Source organism: Micrasema longulum, unplaced genomic scaffold (genome assembly GCF_059751315.1).
Source record: "Micrasema longulum isolate JH-2025_06_02 unplaced genomic scaffold, ASM5975131v1 h1tg001496l, whole genome shotgun sequence".
NCBI lineage: Eukaryota > Metazoa > Arthropoda > Insecta > Trichoptera > Brachycentridae > Micrasema > Micrasema longulum.
Genome location: NW_028278680.1, coordinates 183,307 through 206,104, shown reverse-complemented (window position 1 = coordinate 206,104; position 22,798 = coordinate 183,307). Strand labels below are relative to the sequence as shown.

The 22,798-nt window shown below is 32.3% G+C and overlaps 1 protein-coding gene across 6 annotated transcripts in view; it reads right to left on the bottom strand.

The window, feature by feature from the left end:
- The window catches only part of LOC148275169 (uncharacterized), a 166,059-nt gene that overhangs the window by 95,770 nt on the left and 47,491 nt on the right, over nucleotides 1–22,798 (bottom strand). The window contains exon 2 of one of the 6 annotated variants that reach the window (XM_088236078.1): nucleotides 5,699–5,789. The exons of the other annotated variants lie outside the window; for them this stretch is intronic. The gene's annotated coding sequence lies outside the window, so the exon portion shown is untranslated. The remainder of the gene's footprint in view (nucleotides 1–5,698; nucleotides 5,790–22,798) is intronic. 6 annotated transcript variants of the gene reach the window in all.

Sequence of the window (22,798 nt, the reverse complement as noted above, 5' to 3'; positions counted from 1 at the left end):
TGACAGGGTTTAAAGAACACCCAGTATAATATTAAATAATGCAATAAAAGTTAAAAGCCATGTAAAATTACTGCGAGTAAATTGCATTTTCTTTGCGTGGTAAAAAACATTACTAGAAGAAGTTTTATCGTATGCATATAAAAAATCTTAGGGATCTATTAACTTTACAAAAAAATCAACATAATATATTATAACATTTCAAACATGCTCACAAAACGGCTCAAGTGAGGAAGTTAGTTTATGTTGAAATTCAAATATAAGTAGAATTGAGAATGTTACACAGTAGATATGTAAATGATAAAACTTCCATATTCCTCTACATATAGAAACATTCTCATCTTTGTTGAGATATCGACTGAACCGGATAAAACAACATCTACATCGAAACTTTCCTTATCCGGCTCCTAATGGTGCATAGGGACGTATTTAGGAACAGTATATGAATAGTTTTCATTAAAAATAAGTATTTTGTCTTTAGCAGAAACAGAGTGATGATGTGAAATCGTGCTAGCCATTTATATATTACTTATGTAGGGACAAATTAATGAAAATTTGATGCAGATTCCCTATAAAAAAAGTCACCCCTCACAATGGCCTCAATTGTCGTAGGTAAACGCGTCAACCATTACTATTACTACGAAGTGGACTTTTGTGCAGTAAATTTTCTTTTAAAGTATTTTCAAGTAAGAGTATCATTGAGTTTTATTTTCTAAAAATCTGGTTCAATTTTACAGAGAGAACTGTATTTTTCATCCGCCCAGACACAGACAAATCACAATAATAACTTTTCATTATTAATTCACACATAAGGATTTATGTAATGTCCTTTTTGGTCTGATAAATTTAATTGCCTATAACATTACGCATTACACGTGCACTTATTAAAATTAATAAGTAATTAACTATTTTTGCTGCTGTTACATTTTAATTATTGGAAAACATTCAATGTAAATGTTTTTTTAAAAAGGAGTATAAGAGATACTTTGGATCGTAAAACTGGGCCCCATTCTATCACGTGATTGTCCGACGTATATCACGCGTTTTGTTTGTTTACTCGAAACATCTAGTAAATCATACTTTAGTTTACGTAAATGCTTTTTAATGATTTCAAGCTGTGTATACATTTATATTAAATAGACGAACAGAATACGCTTACCTTATTTTTTTAATATACTTACTCGCTGCGCTGCCTTGAAAATGTATTTTATAATTATTTGTTCGTTGTGAATATTCATGACTTACTAACTTACAGATGACTAATGCTAATTATGTTGATTATTACAATGATTGTTCACAAACACATACGAAATGAAAACTGTATTATTTTTAAGTTACAATGTGCAGAATGTTAGAACGGTGAATTTCTCACACGACCTTAGGGCGCGAAATAGGCAAACAAACAAAATACGGCATTGGGCGTAACTACCGGCATTTAGTAAAGCGTTAAAATATTGTCAAATGCGTCAGTACGCTAAGAAAAAGAATTAGAGTTTGACGTAAACAAACTAAAGCATTCGAGAGAAGGATCCTCAGAGTTGTTCATGGCCCTGTGAGAGAAAACATTGCATTGGCGTCGTCGTTACAATGGGGAGCTATGATACAAAGTCTACGGAGCGCCTGATGTGATCAGCTCCATCAGGATGGCGCATTGGAGATGGGCTGGCCATAAAATTATAATGGAGGACGACAACTCCATAAAACGCATAACTCACTCTATGCCACGAGGAAGACAAAGACTAGGAAGGCCCGAAATGACACCCAGATGGACTGCATTAGCGTGGATATTTATTTATTTATTCATATTTTTCTCTTACAAACTATAATTAATAATAAAAATAATGTGACCTCACTGGGGTTACCCGTGCCGAGGACACTTAAAAATATATATTTTTTAATTGTTTTTACATTAGAGAATAAACAAAGAAGACTAACTTAATAAACAGAAATAGTTAACAAAATATTCACAGTTTTAAAAACTAGGTATACATGTACATCTATTTTATTTATATTACAAAACGCACAATGAAAATAACAAAAACCTAACATGAGCTATTCACTTGTGGAGCGGTTGATTCAATATTGGTTTGGGCGCATGAGACTATCTATTTTACTTCTACCTATCTCCACTATCAATTTTTTTATAGCCTTTTTAAACATTTTCTCTTTACTAATTGTTTTAATAGATAGTGGAAGTTGGTTATAGATTTTAATAGAATAATATTCAAAATTCCTTTGTCCGAAAGTGGTAGTAGTTTGTATTTGTTTAAGTTGTCTTTGTGTGAGGATCTAGTGATTATATTATTTGTTTGTGATGTATTGTAGGGGTTATGTCTTTCATTTGAGTATGAGTAATTTTTGAATCTGTAAGTGGGTATTGTTTTAGCGTATAATTGATTTAGTGTCATAAGTTGTGATTTGTGGAATATTTCTTCAGTAGATGTCTGTATCAGGGTTTTAATTATGGATTTTTGTGCAACAAATACACTATTTAAAACTGTGTCACTCGCACCACCCCAACCGATTATACCGTACTCCAAAATTGATTGGCACAATGCAAAATAAATCTTTAAAAGCTCGGAAGTAGGGAACTGGAAAGGAGAACAGCAGACCGACAAGAGTTGAGAAAACTCCTGGATACGGTCAATGCCTACCCAGGGCGGTTGAGGAAATTATTATTTCAATATGTAATACGTAAACACAGATAATCATACTTTTATATGGGCGAAAATGCTGAAAAATGCCTTAGCTATATGCATAATAAAGTCTTACAAGGATGTTTTTTTTATTTTTCTTCTAAATACTAAAGATGATAACAGGCCCTTGGTCTCCAGCGATGGTTTGTTGGCATATATTTTCTTGTCACCTAAACGAGACCATCAACCCGGCTTCTGGGAGACTAGGTAATCTTCTCAGTTCTCATTGAAGTAATTCTCATTCAGCGCGTCCACGTCCTTTCACTTCAGTAGACCGAAATATTCAGATAACTAAGTTTGGATAAGAACCCAATATTGTGGGATATGACGTGGTCTCTTGCCCAGGGCTACGGGTAAATACCTCAATAGCTGTAATGGCGGAGATGAAGTGCATCAGTACGACGGAGCATTCGAAAGGGGCACAAATCTTCTCTCAGGCCACCCGGACATACTTTGGGCTATAGGCTGTTGGGTGACAGCTTTGAGCAGGACGTTGCGTTGAGGATGGCAACGGAGGAACATTAGTCAACGGTGGAATCATAAGCCCCAGTTGGCAAGATGGTGTCTCGGCGTCAGATGGCAACCGGCCGTAAAAAACAAACGGAACAACAAATCTTCTATTCTGACGTTTAGACGGAAGACTCGGAGGGTTGACTCCAAGTAAATGGGACATACAGTCAGGTGGAAGTAAGCGCTAAAGATAATAACACAAAGTACATTATTTGAAAGCCAGTAAAAAATGAATAAATTTGTAAACTTGTTCGGCCATTTACTTTAACGTAATTATTTTTTATTGGATTTGCCGGGCGCGATTTTCATATAAATTTGTATGGCGTGAACCGAGTGAAAAATTATTTACTGCCAGATTTTTTTATTTGAGATAAATATTGGAACCGCACAAACGTCGCGTCGCTTGAGGTATTGTTAATACAACTGCTGACGAAAAACGTGTTTTTATGCACTGTATAAAATACCTAAATCACACGTGCTCGCTACTACCTCTTATAATTTGTCAAAAAAAAAAAAATCTTACATTCTTACAAATTATTTACTCGTATATGCGTACTTACACATTTCTTTTTCAAAGAGATTATCTCTCATTGTCAATAATTTTGTCATAATTCGAACCCAGAAATAGGTATTCATTAATAAATTAATACGTTGAGTAATATTAACGTTTTTTTTTTCGTCATAATGAAAATAATTATGATTCAACTCACATCACCTGAGGTTTATTAATAGAAGCGAATAAAATTCATTCATAACACAATTATTAAACCGTGTGACGATTCGGGTAAAACTGTTTGTAGAGAGAGTAGAACAGGGTTTCCCAATGTGTTATGTATTATTTTTACTAATCGATTGAACAATTTTTGAAAGAAATATCAAAAGAAGACATTTAAAGCATGTTAAAAAAATCTAAGACCATAATTAAGAGCTCTGATTAGCATGGAAAGTTATCTTTAATTGTCTAAAAAATAAAAACAATTTCTTAGTATGAAAAATTTAACCATTAATTTAGGAAAAAGGAGACAAAATAAATTCATTTTCTCTTAAAATAGCGGAAAACAGGATCAAAAAATATTTTAGGTTAAAATGTCGATGCAATTTAAAAATATACATAAATATACATAAACAAAAATGTATATAAAATTAAAAAGAAATTTTTCAAGTTTAGAGATTGTTATAAAAGTGTTTGTTTTTGCTATACTTTTTTAACTACCCGTTTCATCCGAATAATGTTTATTTTACTAAACGTTATTAAATATTTGTATATAACCACTTACCGACTTTTCTATGTCTACCGGTTTCGAGACGTACCTAATCAGTTCATGTGCTTATTAAAATGCAGGTCGTGTTGGTTTTATATGTTTGTGCAACAACTATGGTGAAGGTGTATAGTGTGTTTTGCATGTTGGTTTAATTGGTGTCCTGATGAAAAGATAGGTACATCTCGATACCAGTAGACATTGAAAAGTCGGTAAGTGGTTATATACACATATTTAATAACATTTAGTAAAATGTTTGACCACAAAGTTAATGCTTTAAATATTAAAAGTATTTATTTTATCTTTTTTTACTGTGCATTGACTCTGGTTTTGATTTGTGACTTGTTTTTGATGATTTGAAAATGTTTTTTAAAAATTAGAAATATATTTATTAAACCTTTATTGAGTTTTTAGAAAACTTTATTAAAAAATCTTAAATTTAACAAGTAAATTTCTTTCATCAAAACAAACTTGAAGTTTTTACTATTATTCTTATTTGCAAATTTACCCACTTCACAATAAGATCGAGAACCTCAGGAAAATAGTAATTAAGAGAGATGGGAACAATGCGAAACGAAATAAATTAGTGAAATTATGACGAAACATTACGTAACTCGACCCAACATCCGATTGTCACACCTGACAACTTGCACGTAAGTATTGTGTTGGTATAAAGGTAGATTAGCTCTTTCCGTTGATTGCATTTTTATTGTTCATAAAGGAGATAAGACTCAATTTCAATGACGTCACAATACAAAATGCCGTGGAAATGTCGCTAGAAGAAATTCAATAGAATGATTTGCTAATCAATCGCAAACGATGCGATGGTCTAAATAAAATGTTATGATAATGTATTGATACTTAAACAAATGACAGTATTTTTTGAGAGGGAAATCCAGTAATTTGTTTATTTTATTTTATCAATAAACGTACGTTGTTCATTTATAAATCCAAAACTGGGTAAACCAGGCACGTCATAAATAAGGTAGATACATACCGTCACGCTTTGGACCGAGAGCATGGAAAATTCAACATAGGCCGGTAAGGAGGTCCTCGATGTTTCCTGTCGCAAACGATCTTCACCAACCAACTCAGTCTTTAACGAGGGACTTCATAAAAATATCTTTTAGTTTTTTTATTGCACCGCTACAGGCTAAGAGGCCCAATTACAGTGGTGAATTACAGCACAAAACACCCAAGCTTGAGAAAATCCATATTCAATATTTGTGTTCTTACCGGGAATCGAACACAGAACCTTCCGTGTGTGAGTCAAGCATCTTCACCGCTACACCACGGAGGCCATGGCCACAGATTTTTCCAGGGTCATCTGACGAAATGAAAAATTCCCAAATGGTATATTACAAGATAAATGCAAAACATTATCCGGATATATACAATATGAGGCTTTAATTAAAATTTACTATAAAGGATAAGTTTTTATTTAGCGACTAGAAAACTACTAAGCTACCTAACTAGATGAATCTAATAAAATACAGTTTTCGTAGAATCACAATCAACTTCTTAAGGAAGTCCATTGTGAGATTCCATCCCAATGGTTATCTTCTTCGTGAGTTTTTCCTTGTTGATAATTCTATCCTCCGAAGGTTTCTTCTCAAGCGGGTGGGTAGTTTTCACTTCTAATTATTAAAAGCACGAAGATGACTTTACGATTTAGGATAAATATTGATGGAGCCCTGTGTCAAAATAGAATAATATTAGTTGCGTGTTCAGTTTTACATTGGTCAAGTTAAAGATGGGGTTTTGATTTACGATTTTGGCTTCCATCTTTCGGGTATATGGTGACATCTTATTTCAGTTTTTTGTTCACCAGAGCGAGCGTTTTAAAACGGACGGGTTTCCGCTGCAACAACATTTTTTACCAGAGCCCCGTTCAAGTAGCGACCTGTTTTACCGACTGTAACGCGGGTTGCCACTCTACAAAAAAATCATTAGAACATTATTTTGTCGTGGTACCTACTTAGTCGGTAAAATGACAACACATATAAGAGACAAAACAAAAAACCAACAGAGCTTTGACAAAATATTCAGGGACATCAAGGCAAGATTTGGACAATTTACATGTATACCTTTAATACAACAATGCTCTAATGTTTACCGCGTGTAGAAAAATTATTTTTTATACCCAATTTCCTTAGCACTGAACTTCCTCATTGGGTGTTTAAAATACACAGTAAATAAAACAGTATATTCGGTATTTTAATGTCTTTATAAGATAAATTAACTTTATGTTTCATTTTTAATTCACCAATGTTCCACTACTGTATTTATTATGCATAACGCGTTTCGACAAATTTTCATGAAAGCCTAGAAAAGTGGCATAAATACACGTTAGCAAAAGGAAAAGCAACCGAAACAATACAATAATAGAAGCATTGTCCCAGCTATTTCGTCGAATTTATTTTCCTAATGTCATTTCACAAAAGGGTTGCCAAATTTAGACCGAGTTTAATACTATGCCGGAGTTTAAAATTCAATCATTATTACCCTAACGACCATCAATTTCCCCGAATATTATCATTACACGAATTGGAACCGTGCTCCAAAAATTTAACAATGCTCATTTATCATATCTAATCACCTGGTTTTTCTATCCAAAATATTGTGATGTGACTATCAAAACGTACAGTAAATAAAGATCACAAAAGAAGCATAAATTGAGGATTATATTTTAAGTCAACGATACAATAAATGATACACAATGAAAAATATAGAGGATTCGTTTTGCAAGCTATATCAGGATCTCTTTTTACCTTTCTGCTTAAATATACAGCCACATTTACATTCGATTGAAATATGTTACAACAGAGATGAAGAGCATTTTCGAGAAGGGAATGTGCAATTCTGTACAGTATTAATTATTAGTATTTCTTGCATTTTTTAAATATCGTTATCATATTTGTATACCGTGCGCCCGAAGACAGCGGATAAAATTAGGCATTTTTACGGGATTTTGGATGGTTCTAGTTCGCATAATAAACGATTTGTAAATTTGAAAAAAAATGGAGACACGCTAAAGGCAAATGCATAAAGTGTGTAAAAAAATCACTGATCTAGTCCATAATACCAAGAAAAAATACGAGAATACGTTTGTATGAAGAAAGTAAGACTGCTTTTCCTCTGAAGATTAAACATTATTAAGTATACCAACAAAAATTTCTTTATATTGATAAACGTAAAAAAATGGTGTACTTTTTAATTGGTAGTTACCTAGATACTTATTTATGATTGAATTCGAAACTTAAAATAAATCATTTTTAAATAAAGAATTCTTTTCGCCAATGTCAAACTGTGCTCTTCTTACCAACAGTGGTGCACTTTATGTAGGAATACGATTTTCAAAAATGTATCAAATGTTATTTTAATATTATCAAAAATCCAATAAAAAGAAACAAATGGGTTGAAATTATTATGAGTTTAAGGAGAGCATCTGATTGGGAACCATAAAAAACGAATGTTGTTTGTAAACATTCAAATACACACTTTTAATAATAACATCCACTAACTTTTTTAGTATATGTATTCTTCTCGAGTGCAGCCCTGGTAACGATGAATAAAACATTTACGCTTCAAACTTTTTCTCTTCTAAACAGATTAAAGATTTTAAGAGTTATAAATATACGCATGGCAAAGCATATCATTTTGATAAAAAACCGCCCGTTAATCGGTCCAGTAGTTATTTAGTCTATCGAGGACACACATACGAACATTGCCTTTTATCTATAAAGTGAAAAAAAAAATTCCTGTAATTATAACGGAGAACTTTAAACTGATATATATATATATTTATATATTACAGCATTTTTTATTTTTTAGAACTAAATCTATTCCCATAATACAATATTCACGCTTCATACCATATATTATTATGCTACACTCCACACAACCAACTCACAAAACAATAACAGCACTAACACAAATGAAATCATTAGTAGATACCTATTCGCATTATATATTGTTTACCTGTTTAGAAATTTTATACAGGTTTTCATGGGTAAACCGCGGAACTTCAGAGGAACATTTTAAATGATGTATTAAAAAAAATATCCTTATGAGTTTTACTGAAAATCTCAAACAAAACCATCAAACCATCATGCCGTTTCTCCGTGAGGGCAGGCAGAGAGGATAAAAGGCCATGTCACTCTATCTTTGTACACAGATCTCGCTTCCTCTACATTCATACGTGTTCTTATGCACGCGCGCCGATTATTCCGACGTTTAACATGTCCATCTTCAATTATTTGATGGAATTGATCGTACCATGTCTTTCTCTCTCTTTCTCTATTTCTGCATCCATCAACATTCGCATTGTAAATATTCTTAGCCGTTCTTTCGCTATCCATTCGCTCTACATGTCCAAACCAGCGCAGAGCTCCTTTCTTGATTTTGTCGATAATGCTTATCTCAGCCTTACATAATGTACGGATCTCAACATTTGTGCATCTATCGTACATATTTTTGCTACACTTTTTCTTGAGAGATCGCATTTCAACAGCATTCAGCTTTCTTTAATAAAAAAAAGATATTCAAAACGTATTTGACCAACAAAACGATACGCACGGAATGCGGACTATAGAAGCGGCTGGGTAGGAGTTTGTGGAAGGGACGCTGGTCCGAGATATTAAGGATCACCTGCACTTTCAAATTACGATAATAAATAAAAGTTTATCATGATGAATGTTCCTCTGAAGTTTTGCGGTCTGGCCAGAAAATTTATTTATTTATTTATTCATTAACGGACATTGTCCATTTATACAATTTATAGGGTTTTAATATTACAATAAAATAATAGTTAAAATCATTAAAAAAAGAATAAAAGAAGCATTGACAAACATAAGGGACATTGAAACAAGATCTGGATTATTTATTTAGTGCTCCTTGAAATCCTTATAAACTTAAACCAAAATATTCCAGATCTTGTCTTGAGTTAACAAAACGACAAACATAGTTTATTCTATTATAGAGAATTAAGGCCATAGTTTATTCTATTATAGAGAATTAAGGCCATAGTTTATTCTATGCTGATCGATGAACAGTACTTCACTGTTTCTCAACCTACGAGTCGGAATATGGAATTTTACTTGTCCCAGTAATGATGGAACATCTATTATACCATTTAGTATGCCGAACATATACATGGAATCAAAATTAGTTCTACGTTTTTGTAGACTAGAAATATTTAACATTGACTATATCAGCATAAGAATAATTACCTCTCTCTAGTCCAAGCATCCACGCTTCTTTTCGAAGCAAGCGATGTTGGACTGATTCAGTGTGTTTTATGCGATTTACATAGAATGGAGACCAGACCGCGGAGGCATATTTTAGAAGAGGGCGAACAGTTGAGCAATAAAGAGTTTTGATTTTACGGACATTAGTAAAATCAGAGGATATTCTGTTAATGACTCCAAGTGATTTTATTAATTTATTTACTGTATTATCTATATGCTCGTTGTATGTCAGTTTATAGTCAAAGACAACTCCTTAATCTCTGATAGACTTAACTACATCAATTTTGGAGTTTTCTATTAGGCACTCGAAAAAAATCAGTTGTTTTGTTCTGTGAAATGACATTATTTTGCATTTTTTAATATTTAGTTCTAATTTATAGACTTTACACCATTGGGTTAAAGAGTTAATGTCTGATTGGAGAAGAAAACCCTCTTGTAAAGTTTGAATTATTTTTAGAATTTTGTTGTCATTTGTGAAGAGCCAAAAGCGAGGCAAATGGGACATACCGCCGAGAGGAAAAAGAAGATACCAACATAGGACTGTGAGAGCAACAATAAATAAAATAAGTTCAGGCTGACTCACAACACACTAAAATTTTCATTATATTATTTATGGAAATGGAGATTTCTTTGGATATGATAGGCACATGGTAAAAATAATAACTACACTAACAATTTTAGTTACGTTTTTATAGGAAATCCATCCCAATGAGGACGATTTCTTTTTTGTTACAATGGTTAATACGCTAAATGCTAGTACTGCATATCCGGTAGGTTTTGTATCGTTTGTCATATTTTGCTTCCAACTTTCGCGGAAAACTGTTGGATGCTCTCGCAAAATGAGGTGTAAATGAGTTACCTACATAACTAGTGGAGCCAACGGATTAACGGAAAAACATACATTCTGATAAGAAGTCTAGACTTAATAGCCTACAATCCAGAGCCAATAACGGAAAATGTTAAATACTACGAACGTGCACATTGTATACCCACCCGTGTACCGAGCAGATAAAACATAAATTGGGATAATCTATTAATAATTTACTGACACGACATTGCTATTTTTGATGATTAATACATACATTAAAGCAGTATAATATTTTTTACATGTGTTTCTTTGATATAGTAAATATTTTAATATGATATATGGACAAACTAACATATATTTATTTATTTATTGTGATTCACAAACAATAAACAATTCATAAGTCATTGCGTCGGTGATACTGCAATATCCCGTAACTATCAGTTGAATTTTTCGGCAGGAGATCTTAAAGATATTACTTACGATTTTAATCAACTAAGAATACCACTGAAGTATCTAAAAAAATTACAATATTATAAAACTAACGGCTCTAAGCCCCTATAACGAATTTAAAAGATTTTTTCTGAAATTTTTTTTATTAAAAAAAATCCTTTTGTCAGCGGATGCACACGGAGTGGCCCCAGATCAGCCTTCCTTCCTTTGTTATTTTAAACAAGAGAAAAAAATATTGGTTGGCCTTTGGTCAATCTTGAAAATATGTAATAGTAAATTATGAGCAAATAGAACACTTCCATGGATTCAAATAACCGAGTGTTTTTAATTTTGACAAAATCATCATCATCATCGTCCGCTCCCATTGGTGTATAGGACACTCCATTGGTACTCCTAAATAAGTCAGGTGCCAGGACAGGGACAATAAATATTAAGCAATGGGTAATATGTGACCGATTTTTTTTTTGTTGATATTTAATGCTTTGTCAAACAATTCAATAAATATTAGTCAATATTTGTATTTTGTATATAACCACTTATCGACGTTTTTGTGTCTACCAGTTTCGGAACGTACCCGTCTCTTCGTCAGAACACTAAATACATTACCATGTAAATCCCGCTATACACTTTGACCGCGCACTGATATGTATCTTATCAGCACGTTGGATTTATATTTTTGTGTAACTACTATGGTGAAAATGTACAGCGTGTTTGGTAAACCCTGTCACATGATCGGTATGAGCAAGATGACATATTAAAAAAAATGTTTAGAAGCGATTCAAAATATTTTTTTGAAAAATGACTTCTTATCAGTAGCGGGCGGTGAGTTTTTAGATTGGTAAGCTGCGAAAATTCTGATAAAATATTTGTTCAAAAAAGTGTATATTTTATATTTGATAAATAATCCATAACAAGTGGCGCTAGCGGCTAATAGTTTTAATTTAACGCAAACATTTTCTTTACAAAAAAAACGTAATTGCAAAAAACTAGAACCCGTGGGGACTCGAACCCCAACCCTAGTTACTAGGAAGCGAACGATTAACGTGTACGGCTATTTCATGTACTATAAGACGTCGAAAAGGTGATTTATAAAATTGTATTATTCATTAGCGTACCGATATATCATTTCTTACTTGCGACTATTGAAACTTAAAATAAAACACTATTGCTTAGTGAATAATGAAAAACCTAAATTATTTTAACATATTTTTTACCCAGTACTATGGTTCACTAAACAAAACATAAATTGTTTTTTTAGAATCATTTTTTCATCGATTTTTATATCACTTTAGTATTCACGAAACCATGTAAATTATACTTAACATTATATTTTACATTTAATTATTTACATATACGAGTATTTCCTCTTTACACTTTTCACTATAATTCACTAGTAACATTTTAATCATCAATCAAACATTATTTTTAAAGTTCAAATAGGTACTGAAGAATAACCTATAATTAAACTGTCATCGACTGCATGAAAACATTTTATAACTTATGTATATTTTATTTTTGTTTAGCGAATCTTTGTTTTTCAAAACCCACCAAAGGATTTATACTGATACGCTGATATTAGAGATTAAAATGTCAGTTTGTAATATGATTTATTTTACAATTAATTCACTTTCAAACCACCGAACAGGACTTGCCAAGTATTATTATAATCTAACTTCCTTGACAAGACATAATATATTCGTAATATCTTTCTCACATATAACCGGTGCGAATAATGCTACCTGCCTTGCACACTCTTAAGTCAAACAGTTTTATTTTAAAGAATAATAGCCCTTATTAATAAGTGTTGAAAGACTAAATTGCAATTAGGAAAGCTGCAAGGTTTAACAGTAATCATAAGTGTATTTTTTCTAACGTAAATCTAAATTAATAAAAAAAAAACATATTTTATCTTTGGCCGCGCAAGCTCGTATAATTCAGTAGTAATCATTTCGGCCGATAGAGGCGCACTGGCTCGCTGTAAGGACTGAAGTTTTAAACTAAATATGGTGTAAATTTACTAACGCAAGAAATGCAAACAATGGCTTGTGACGTTGTTTTCCTAATAATAATGGAACATAAAACATTACTTTCGATGTCAAAAAAAGATGGTAAGTTGCAAATAATAGATTATTAGGAGAATACGCCTCGCTGCTTACTTCGGCAGAGGGCAGAGCTAGCTACCCCCTCCGCACTCCTTTTTTCTCCCGTGCAGACGTAAGTAATCTCTCGGTTTTTTAAACGATTTTTTTTAGTATTGATTCGCTACTAAATTATTATTTTAAATACGCCAATACGTCTTCTTGCTTATACCGATCATCGTGGTTACAGATGTGGCAGGGTTTACCATACTCGCTGTATAAGAGGGGCTTGCATGTTAGTGTACTGACATTGGTCTTCCTTTCTGATAGCGTGTGTCCTATCAGCACGTTGGTTTTATATTATATGGTTAAGGTGCACAGTGGGATTTGCATGTTAGTGTAATTAGTGCCCTAACGTAAATAAGAGTACGTCTTAAAACCGTTAGACATAGAAAAGTCGGTAAGTGGTGATATTCAAATATTTACTAACATTTTTTTATGTTTGATCACAAAGTTAACGCTTTGAATATTAAAAATAAATAGTCACAACTATAAACATGTTTGCTTTCTTAATTCTTGGAAGAATACCAAATCTTTAATCCTCATTGTATGGCATGTTATTTTGCAAACATCTTAAGCTTAGTACGCGCATAAAGGCTTAAAATGTAATCGTTTAGTTTATTACTTCACAATTACAATGTTTACAAGAAATGGTTTACATTAGGAGGGGTGTATTCCTATGACTCATATGAACAACGTTTATATGGATTAGCTCGTATTATAGAATATATACAAGTCGTCGACTTGCAATGCTTTCAAGCAAATAAAACTTTAAGTCTATTGTCTCTTGTTGCTTTGAAAATGTATTTTTTCTATTAATTTTCTTTAGATGAACGATACAGAATATAAAGGACGAATGTCAAAAGGGGAAGTTTTGAGGTATAACGTTTTTAAGTTTTCAAACCTCTTGGATATTTAAATAAACTTATAACTATGCAGGACCGAATGCCTGCCAGGAGGGCAATAATTATAGTACAATCGGAAGTGAACAGAGTTGTCTTCGACTGTCTATAAAGTAACATCTGTATTTATGTACAAAAATGTGTATATTAGTGTGAACATTTAAAGTATCTTCGTCGGTAACCTGTAATTGAACATGTTTAGAAGAAAAAATTGTATGCATATTCTGCTTTTCAAACAGAAAACTTAATTTTACTTTGTAGATAAAATTTAAGTAAGATTGTAGTAAATGGAGATAGTTTGAAACAGGTCGAAGAATTTGTATATCTGGGTAGTATGTTTACTAGAGATGGAAATATGGACAAGGATATTGAAAGGAGGGTTAGTGCCGGTAACAGAGTTAATGGTGCCTTAAAGTCTGTCGTAGCAAATAAGTGTCTATCGCAAGAGGCTAAATTAGCAGTTCATAATGGAGTTCTGGTACCAACCCTAATGTATGGAAGCGAAGCATGGAGTTGGAAAAAAAGGGACGAAAGTAGACTGAATGCTGTTGAAATGCGATCCCTCAGGCGAATGTGCGGAAAAACAATGTATGATAGGTGCCCTAATGTCGAAATTAGAGCAGAATGCAAGGCTGAGTTAAGCATTATCGACAAAATTAAGAAAGGTCTTTTGCGATGGTTCGGTCATGTGGAGCGAATGAATGATGAAAGAACGGCTAAAAAGATTTATGATGCGAATGTGTCTGGTTGTAGAAGTCGAGGAAGGCCGAGAAAGACATGGCATGATCAAGTACAACAAATTCTTGAAAGTGGTCATGTGAAAAGTCGGAATAATCGACGTGCGTGCATGAGAAGATGTATGAATGTGAAGGAAGCAAAGGAAGTGTGCCAGGACAGAGTGGTGTGGCGTTCTATCCTCTCTGCCTACCCCTCTGGGAAATGGCGTGATGGTTAGTTAGTTGGTTAGTTAGATAAAATTTAAGATAAATGATAACTTCCCATTGAAATACGGGCCGTGAAATGGCACAGAAAAAAGATAAATATAAAGGAACCTCAACAATGTTTGATTATGTCCAAATGCTTGCAGACTGGCTGGATTTCCTCCCTAGGGAGTTGTTCATATTTAAATTTATTTCAACAGAGAGGGAAAAAGTTTTCGAGAAGAAATTTGGAAGTCTAGGCATTTACAGGGCTTATGACCTGTCATTGGCTGGTTTAAGTGGCCACTTTACACACTGTGTAACATTCACCATTCTGCCCATGTTTGAACATCCACATTTCCTCAACTCTTCCATCTGTTGACTTTTGTGAAGTGAAAGAGCTGAAACCTTTATCACGTGGGTGAGATTCATCCGGCTGAACCAAATCACCAACTAGGCAACGCCTGGAAACAATTTTCCAATTTTTATACTTCTTCTTTTACCAGGTAGTAATTCAACAATGTTTGATTATGTCCAAATGCTTGCAGACTGGCTGGATTTCCTCCCTAGGGAGTTGTTCATATTTAAATTTATTTCAACAGAGAGGGAAAAAGTTTTCGAGAAGAAATTTGGAAGTCTAGGCATTTACAGGGTCATCAGCCGGATGAATCTCACCCACGTGATAAAGGTTTCAGCTCTTTCACTTCACAAAAGTCAACAGATGGAAGAGTTGAGGAAATGTGGATGTTCAAACATGGGCAGAATGGTGAATGTTACACAGTGTGTAAAGTGGCCACTTAAACCAGCCAATGACAGGTCATAAGCCCTGTAAATGCCTAGACTTCCAAATTTCTTCTCGAAAACTTTTTCCCTCTCTGTTGAAATAAATTTAAATATAAAGGAACCTGCTCAATGTGAGACTGAGGAGACTGTTGCGAGACATTGCATGGATTTAGCGTGTTGTCCGGATGTTTATGTGTTATTTAATTTTTTGTATTCTTTAATAACATGCATGCTCCCATTTTCCATTATGTCGTATCTTAACTCAACTCAGGGCTCTTGGCCTCATGGAGTTAGGGAAACTTTGTTTAAAGAATATTTGTATGAATAAATAAATGTATACAGCGCATACTGTTTTACATCATCTAAAATGGTTTTCATTAATATTAAATTATCACTTTATTTCCCTGTATGAATGTTTTTGTCTCATTCAGTGTCTTAAAAGGTACAGCCTTTATGTAAAATTTTATCAAACAGAAATTTAGATCATTTGAGCTGCCGTCAAATGCCATTATAAGTTTAAAACAAATTAAATAAAGCGAATCATATTTGAGTTTAATTATGTTATTCATTTTAAAAGTACGCATTTTTATATGCAATTATTAGAAAACATGTAATCTAATAATTATCGAGTCAATTATTATATTATATTCTAACGGATATATCCGTAAATATAGCCTTGAGAACATCAAAGGTTTACATCCTACGCCTATTACCTTCGTGAATATTAATAAGAAAACTTTAATCTTAATTACATACATGCGTATATATAAAAATATATAGATAAGCAAGGTAATATAATTACTTCAACAAATGAGCGTCAAACGTGTTAGTGACTCGAGAAAAGTACTCAAGGAACGTGTAGGTAATCTAACTAATAAATAAGTTATGGAGATTTCTTAGAAATGAACGTAAACTCATATGAATTATATCAAACAATATTTAGAATTTGTCAATTTTTTCCAAAGGCCTAGATTTTATATTCAGTTTTCTTTATTCACGTGCCCTATGCACCACTGGGTGCGGAAAGTGCAATAATGATGATATGGGTAAACTGCATTGTGCGTTTTTGTATTATGATCTTTGTTCAGTAAAACACAAACATTGCGTTATTATTGCAAAACTATTGTAAAACGTATGAATGATATTTAAGTTTAACCTTGGAAAAACTCATGATACTTGGTACATTGAACCTTGGTAAACAGATTGATATTTGCGTTCAACCATGGTAAGATGTAAGTTTTCGTATAACCCTGATTTTTGAGAAGGGAATAAGGCATTTACAGGGGTTATGACCTGTCATTAGCTGGTTTAGGTGGCCACTTTACACACTGTGTAGGGTTTCAGCCCTTTTACTTTACAAAAGTCAACAGATGGAAGAGTTGAGGAAATTAATATTTAGTTCTTCGCTTGTATTTGATTCTTGGTAAACCTGACGAATGGATACGCGCGGAGCGTGATGTTAGGATTCGTTCTGCGTACTGCCAGGGTTTTCGAAAATACTTGCGTACCGAGAACTCTTTACAACTGCTTGGCGCAAAGTAGACTCGAGAGTGGCTCGATGATTAAGGGGTCACATGAACTGAAATATTTTCTTAAGATAGAAAAAATCCAAAAGAAGTTTCTGAGATATCTCTACATGAGAGAGTGCGGGTATTATCCTTGGCTTTACCCGACCGAGTTTCTCCAGGGTATGCTCGGCTACAACAGTTGAAAGACTAAATGGAATGTGTATTTGATTACACATTTTTATCGATTATTGCGCGGTATGGTCGATAATCCTGAGATTATAAAAAGCATTTGTTTGAATGTTTTTGATGATTACCTAAGACAGCGTCAGCATAGATTGTTTTATATTGCGATATACAGGACCAAACTGCCGATGGTTATGCCTTTTGGAAGGGCTACAGCTATGCTAAACAACATCGCTCTGGATGTCGATCTGCTCCATGTATCCGAAGCGGTTTCCGGAGTAGGGTTTTCCTACTACTTTGACAAAAGCCTTTTTAATGTTTTTTTTTTCTTGTTATAATATGAACGCCTTATATTTAAGTTTGGTATGTACATGTTATTTTTAAAAAAAAATGAATAAATGTATATATTTAGATATTTGTAAGGTATTTGTAAAACTCCTCCGCATTTTATCGCGATTGTTAACGCGATAAAATCATTCATCATTCATTCATCAATCAATTATTTATTTATAGTAATCTAAATGTTTAGTACTATGGCTGATAATTAATTTATTGAATATTATTTGGATAAATTTAAGGGAAGTAATGGTGCCATGCGTTCTACGGACGGACTGCACTGGCCGTATTTAATATGAAAATGGAATTAATTCACGTTGATATCTAGGTAACGTAACATAAAATAAAGTATGCTGAATATATGTCTATACGTCTTCTACAAGGCTACACAAAACAAATGTAACGAATTTAAACTAATATTGCATACATGGTTCACACAACAGCCACAAGGCCAGGAACACAACACAAGCAGAATACTACAACATGACGAAACTGCCTATAAAATAAACGACCGATATACTCATTATTGTACAAAAAGTAAATTAAATAATATAAATAAGCGAAATACATTAAGTATAATCATATCGTGTATGGGTTATTCTATACGTAATTCTTTGCCTAACATATTAAAAACTTGGCACTTAAATTAATATATTTACATTAAAGTATTAATTAATAATATGGTCACAATGTAGTAAACAGATGCAAGAATCAATACAAAGAACAATGAATAAAGCACCTAAAGTAACATTTAATTTTAATCAATTTTCTGGAACCACAGATTTATATAGAATAACAAAAATGCTCGATCTAGAGAAATTGATCTACACAGAAAAAATATAAATGATATTTAAGATGAAAAAGAATAAAATAAATACAAATATTAAATTTAATTTTAACTACAACATACATAAAATAAATACAAGAGCATCTCAGCAGAATTTTTACAATACACTTTCTAATGATCTAAAAAATATACAAAACATGTACGTACTTAAAAAAACACCTAAATAAAAGGGTTCTTACAGCCCGTGTGACGAGTGATATGTGATGTTATTTTATCAAATTTTTATTTAAACTATTGTGTTATACATATATAATATCCCCTAATACCAGCATTTTTGCTGATTGGAATTATTTCGTACAAATAAAATATGTAATATAATGTAATATGTAAAGTTTAAAAACCTTGTTTTTTATCATAAATAAAGTAATGATTCTCATTCTCAAATAAATAGTTTTAAGTAACATAGACACAGGGCCGGTTTTAGCACTACCAACGCCCTGGGCGGGATTTCTACGTCGCCCCCTATCTTCCACTTCTTCAGACCCATACGAAAACAGGCAAGGTTTATAATGAAATAACCATTTATTAAAAATATACTAATGAAATTTTACTTTTCTAGCCTTTATTTCAATGAACTCTTTTATACGTACTTAAGTTTATGTTTTCCACAATTTCATTTTCGATTGACAAAGATGCCAGGTTTGTGAATCTAGATTGAGATATTTTCGATCGTAGATAAGTTTTTATCAGTTTAAGCTTAAAAAAACTCCTTTCCCTTACTAGTAATCCTTACAGGTAGGTATAGTGATCAATATTCGCAACGCTTTCCATAAATTTAGGTACAGTTATTGTAAGTTACGATCATTGATAAAATTCAAAACAATGACAGGATTAACCACATTCTGATCAGGCAAAAATGATTTCAGACTTATGAGTTTATCACACAACATACAACCATCTATATCGGATTTAGAATCTACTGTTAATTTCAATTGGAAATTACCACAGAGTTTGAGAAGGTCTGGTTTTTCATGGAGTGAAATTTAGGTAGTGTCCAAAAGGCAGTAGAAAAATTCCACTTCAAATTAAAATCAGGTTTTTATATGAAAATGAGCACATTAAAAATAACCAATGATTTTAATTTATGATTATAAAATTTGTTATTTTAATACATGACCAATATTTACAAACATTATGGCATATTTTAACCATCTTGCAAGACTCTATAACAAAATAGAAAAAAATGATTGTTTTGACATTTTATCATAATAGAGTAAATGATTATGAACAAAAATTACTGTTTTTCTGAAATCAAACGTCAAATCTTTATTTTTTTGTATGTAAATTAATTTTAGTTTCTTTTATTACTTCTTAAATCTTCTTATTTTCTCTTTTCTTTTCTTTAAGAACAATAAGTTTTATCTTTAACTCGATCTTTATTTTTACTCAAATTTATTTAATTCTACACACTTATTTTGTGTAATTCATGAAAGATGGTGGAGTTTATAATTAAGGATATATATGAAAAATGATACCAATGCTTATTTATAAATTGTATGTATTTTATGTATCCCTGTTGAACTTCCAAATGAAATAAAATAATAAAAATTAAAATAAAAAATAATACAAAAGTAATACAAAAATAATAAAAAATAAAAAAAACTAATAAAATTTAACTTAAACGGCTGGCAAGGAAACCGCCAAAATGCAATTATTGCAGCAACGAGCTCATTTTTGTCAGTTCTTATATTTAATATACATTTTTGTTTGTCCTTTTCTGTGATTATAATTTTAAAAAAACATATTTCGTAAATTTAAAACCTATTTTATTAAATATATGAACCCAGAGTCCCACAAACACGGGTTTTATTTGTCTTTTTATCATTATATCATTATTTAACCCGTTTTCGCCATGTACCCTTCACAAATTAAAAAAAACATTTGGCGTATTAAAATATACACAATAAATAAAAACTGAAGCAAAGCCTTCATCCTTGTAATTGCACACGGCTAATATTGAAGTGAATGCAATCCTCGTTCATGACCGATTTTGCAAGATTCACACGCGTCGCTTCGCGCGTCGGTCAAGGACGCGTTTCATTGATGTTTAAACACTTCAAAAAGATAGTATTTCTACTGTTTTGATAAGGTTAAAAATCTGAGATATCATACAAATGAACGTGGGTGAACGTGCTTAAAGAACTTTCGTGACCTTTGCGAGAAAACTTGTATTTGTGTTACTTGTTTTCTGATTTTAATTACCTAAATGGCTTTTTTTTTTTCAAAAATAAATTTATTTTCGAGTTGGTATATATTTTTTCAATATCTACGTTCATAACATTATTTTGGATTGTTTTTTTTCCTTCCCTTTCATTATTTTATTTATTTTTTATTTAAGACTTACCGTACAGAAAATATATAAAATTTTGGTGACTTATTGCTAATATAAATAAATTCTACCCAACTGAAAAACAGACTTATCAAAAAAAAAATTTAAATACACATGATTTATTTTCTTTTTTTTATTAGGTAGATAGTGCTTGCACATATAAACTTATTAATTAAAATACTATTATTACTAATCAGATATATATCATATTGATTTCTTTGATTTGTTATTTTAAAACGTAAAAACTTTCTTTTTAAACCCTTTTTTTCAACAACTGTTATTTTGTCGTAAATCTCAACTCTCAAATTTTCCATTAAAACCAAAGTTTTTTTTCTTCATAACTGTTGATTTGTTTAATTTTTAATTACATAGGTAGATATTTTTATTTGTTACAGATGTTAGAAAAAAAATCTGAAAAATCATCAAGAACATTTCCACTCAAATACCCACCGTTAAAGAAAATCCACTCCTCAATACCTTTTTTGAAAATAATGTTTGACCTTAAGATACGCTCTTCCAAAACATTGAACACTCGGTGCGATAAAGGAGAGGTGTGTCGAGGGTTTTGGTATAGCATAAATCGTGGTCTGGTAAAACCTCGTTTAAATATTTTGCTGAGATCTAACGTTATTGATCAAACAGAAGTGTATCAGTGCCTCTTTTAGGTGGAGCTGTCTCACATTCAGCACCTTTTTGCATTGGGACAACTGACGGATATGTTGAAGGGCGCCGGAATCCAATTCTTAGTAATAATTTCTATGAAATTATGAGAGGCTTTAAGATGGATACCGCACAACCCCCCCCCCCCCTTCAGCCAATTATTATATAGGTTGTAGTGGATTTAAACAGAGCAAAGTACACACTTATGAGAAAGTCAATATCTAGAACACTAGGAGAGAACAGCTTCCTTTCCTCGACATGGCACATCATTTTTCAGCTATTCCTTTTCCGTCTAAGCTGCTAAACTTTGAAATGAGCTACCTCTTCATATAAAGAATGCACCTTCTCTAGCCACCTTCAAGAAACGCCAGAAACATTGTTATATATCCTCAGAATACTGAACTCCTTGAATTTTACTGTTTTTTTTTAAAAATATATATGTTCATCCCTTTTTATTTCCACGGTTTCTTTTTCTTCCTCCTTCAAAACTCATATCTAATTCCACATCCCTCATCATTTAATGTGTATAACACAACGGACTCAAAAAAAAAGTTAATATGAGCAAGCCATATCTCCCAATTAAAAAACTTCTGTTATTTTTAATTAATTCGGTTTTTTGCATGTATCTTTTGATATATATTTATGGTTTTTTAGTACAAACTTTTGACCAACTCTTATTTTGACCAGTCAGTTTTTTGGTTGGCTGGAAGATATTGCATTTAGCAATAAGTCTGCAAAAGAACTAATTCTCGGTACTTGAAGTCTTAAATAAATAGAATGCCTCTAAGAGAGCAGAGTAGATGAAACAGCTTTCTCAACCTAGAAGTCAGCGACTGGACCTGAGCCTCCCATCTCAGATTCGTATCAACGATAACGCCAAGGTATTTTATGGAATCTACCGTTGCAGAAGTTGGTATACATTATCAGAGTTGCTTGGTGCTTGGTAGTGTACTCCTATTTATACAAACAGTACGGTATTCGGTTTTATCGATATTAAGTGTGAAAAGGTTATCATTTAACCATTATTTAATCGAGTTCATATTTCATTCAATGTAAACAAAATATAAAACACAGAATTTATACACCTACAATTGAACAATGTTTTGAGTATGTCAAAATGTTCGTCGATCGAACGAACTACTTTGAACGACGTCACTGGTGCATACGAATCAACCGATGATTTTATTTATTTATTTATTCATATATACACTCAATGGGCATTT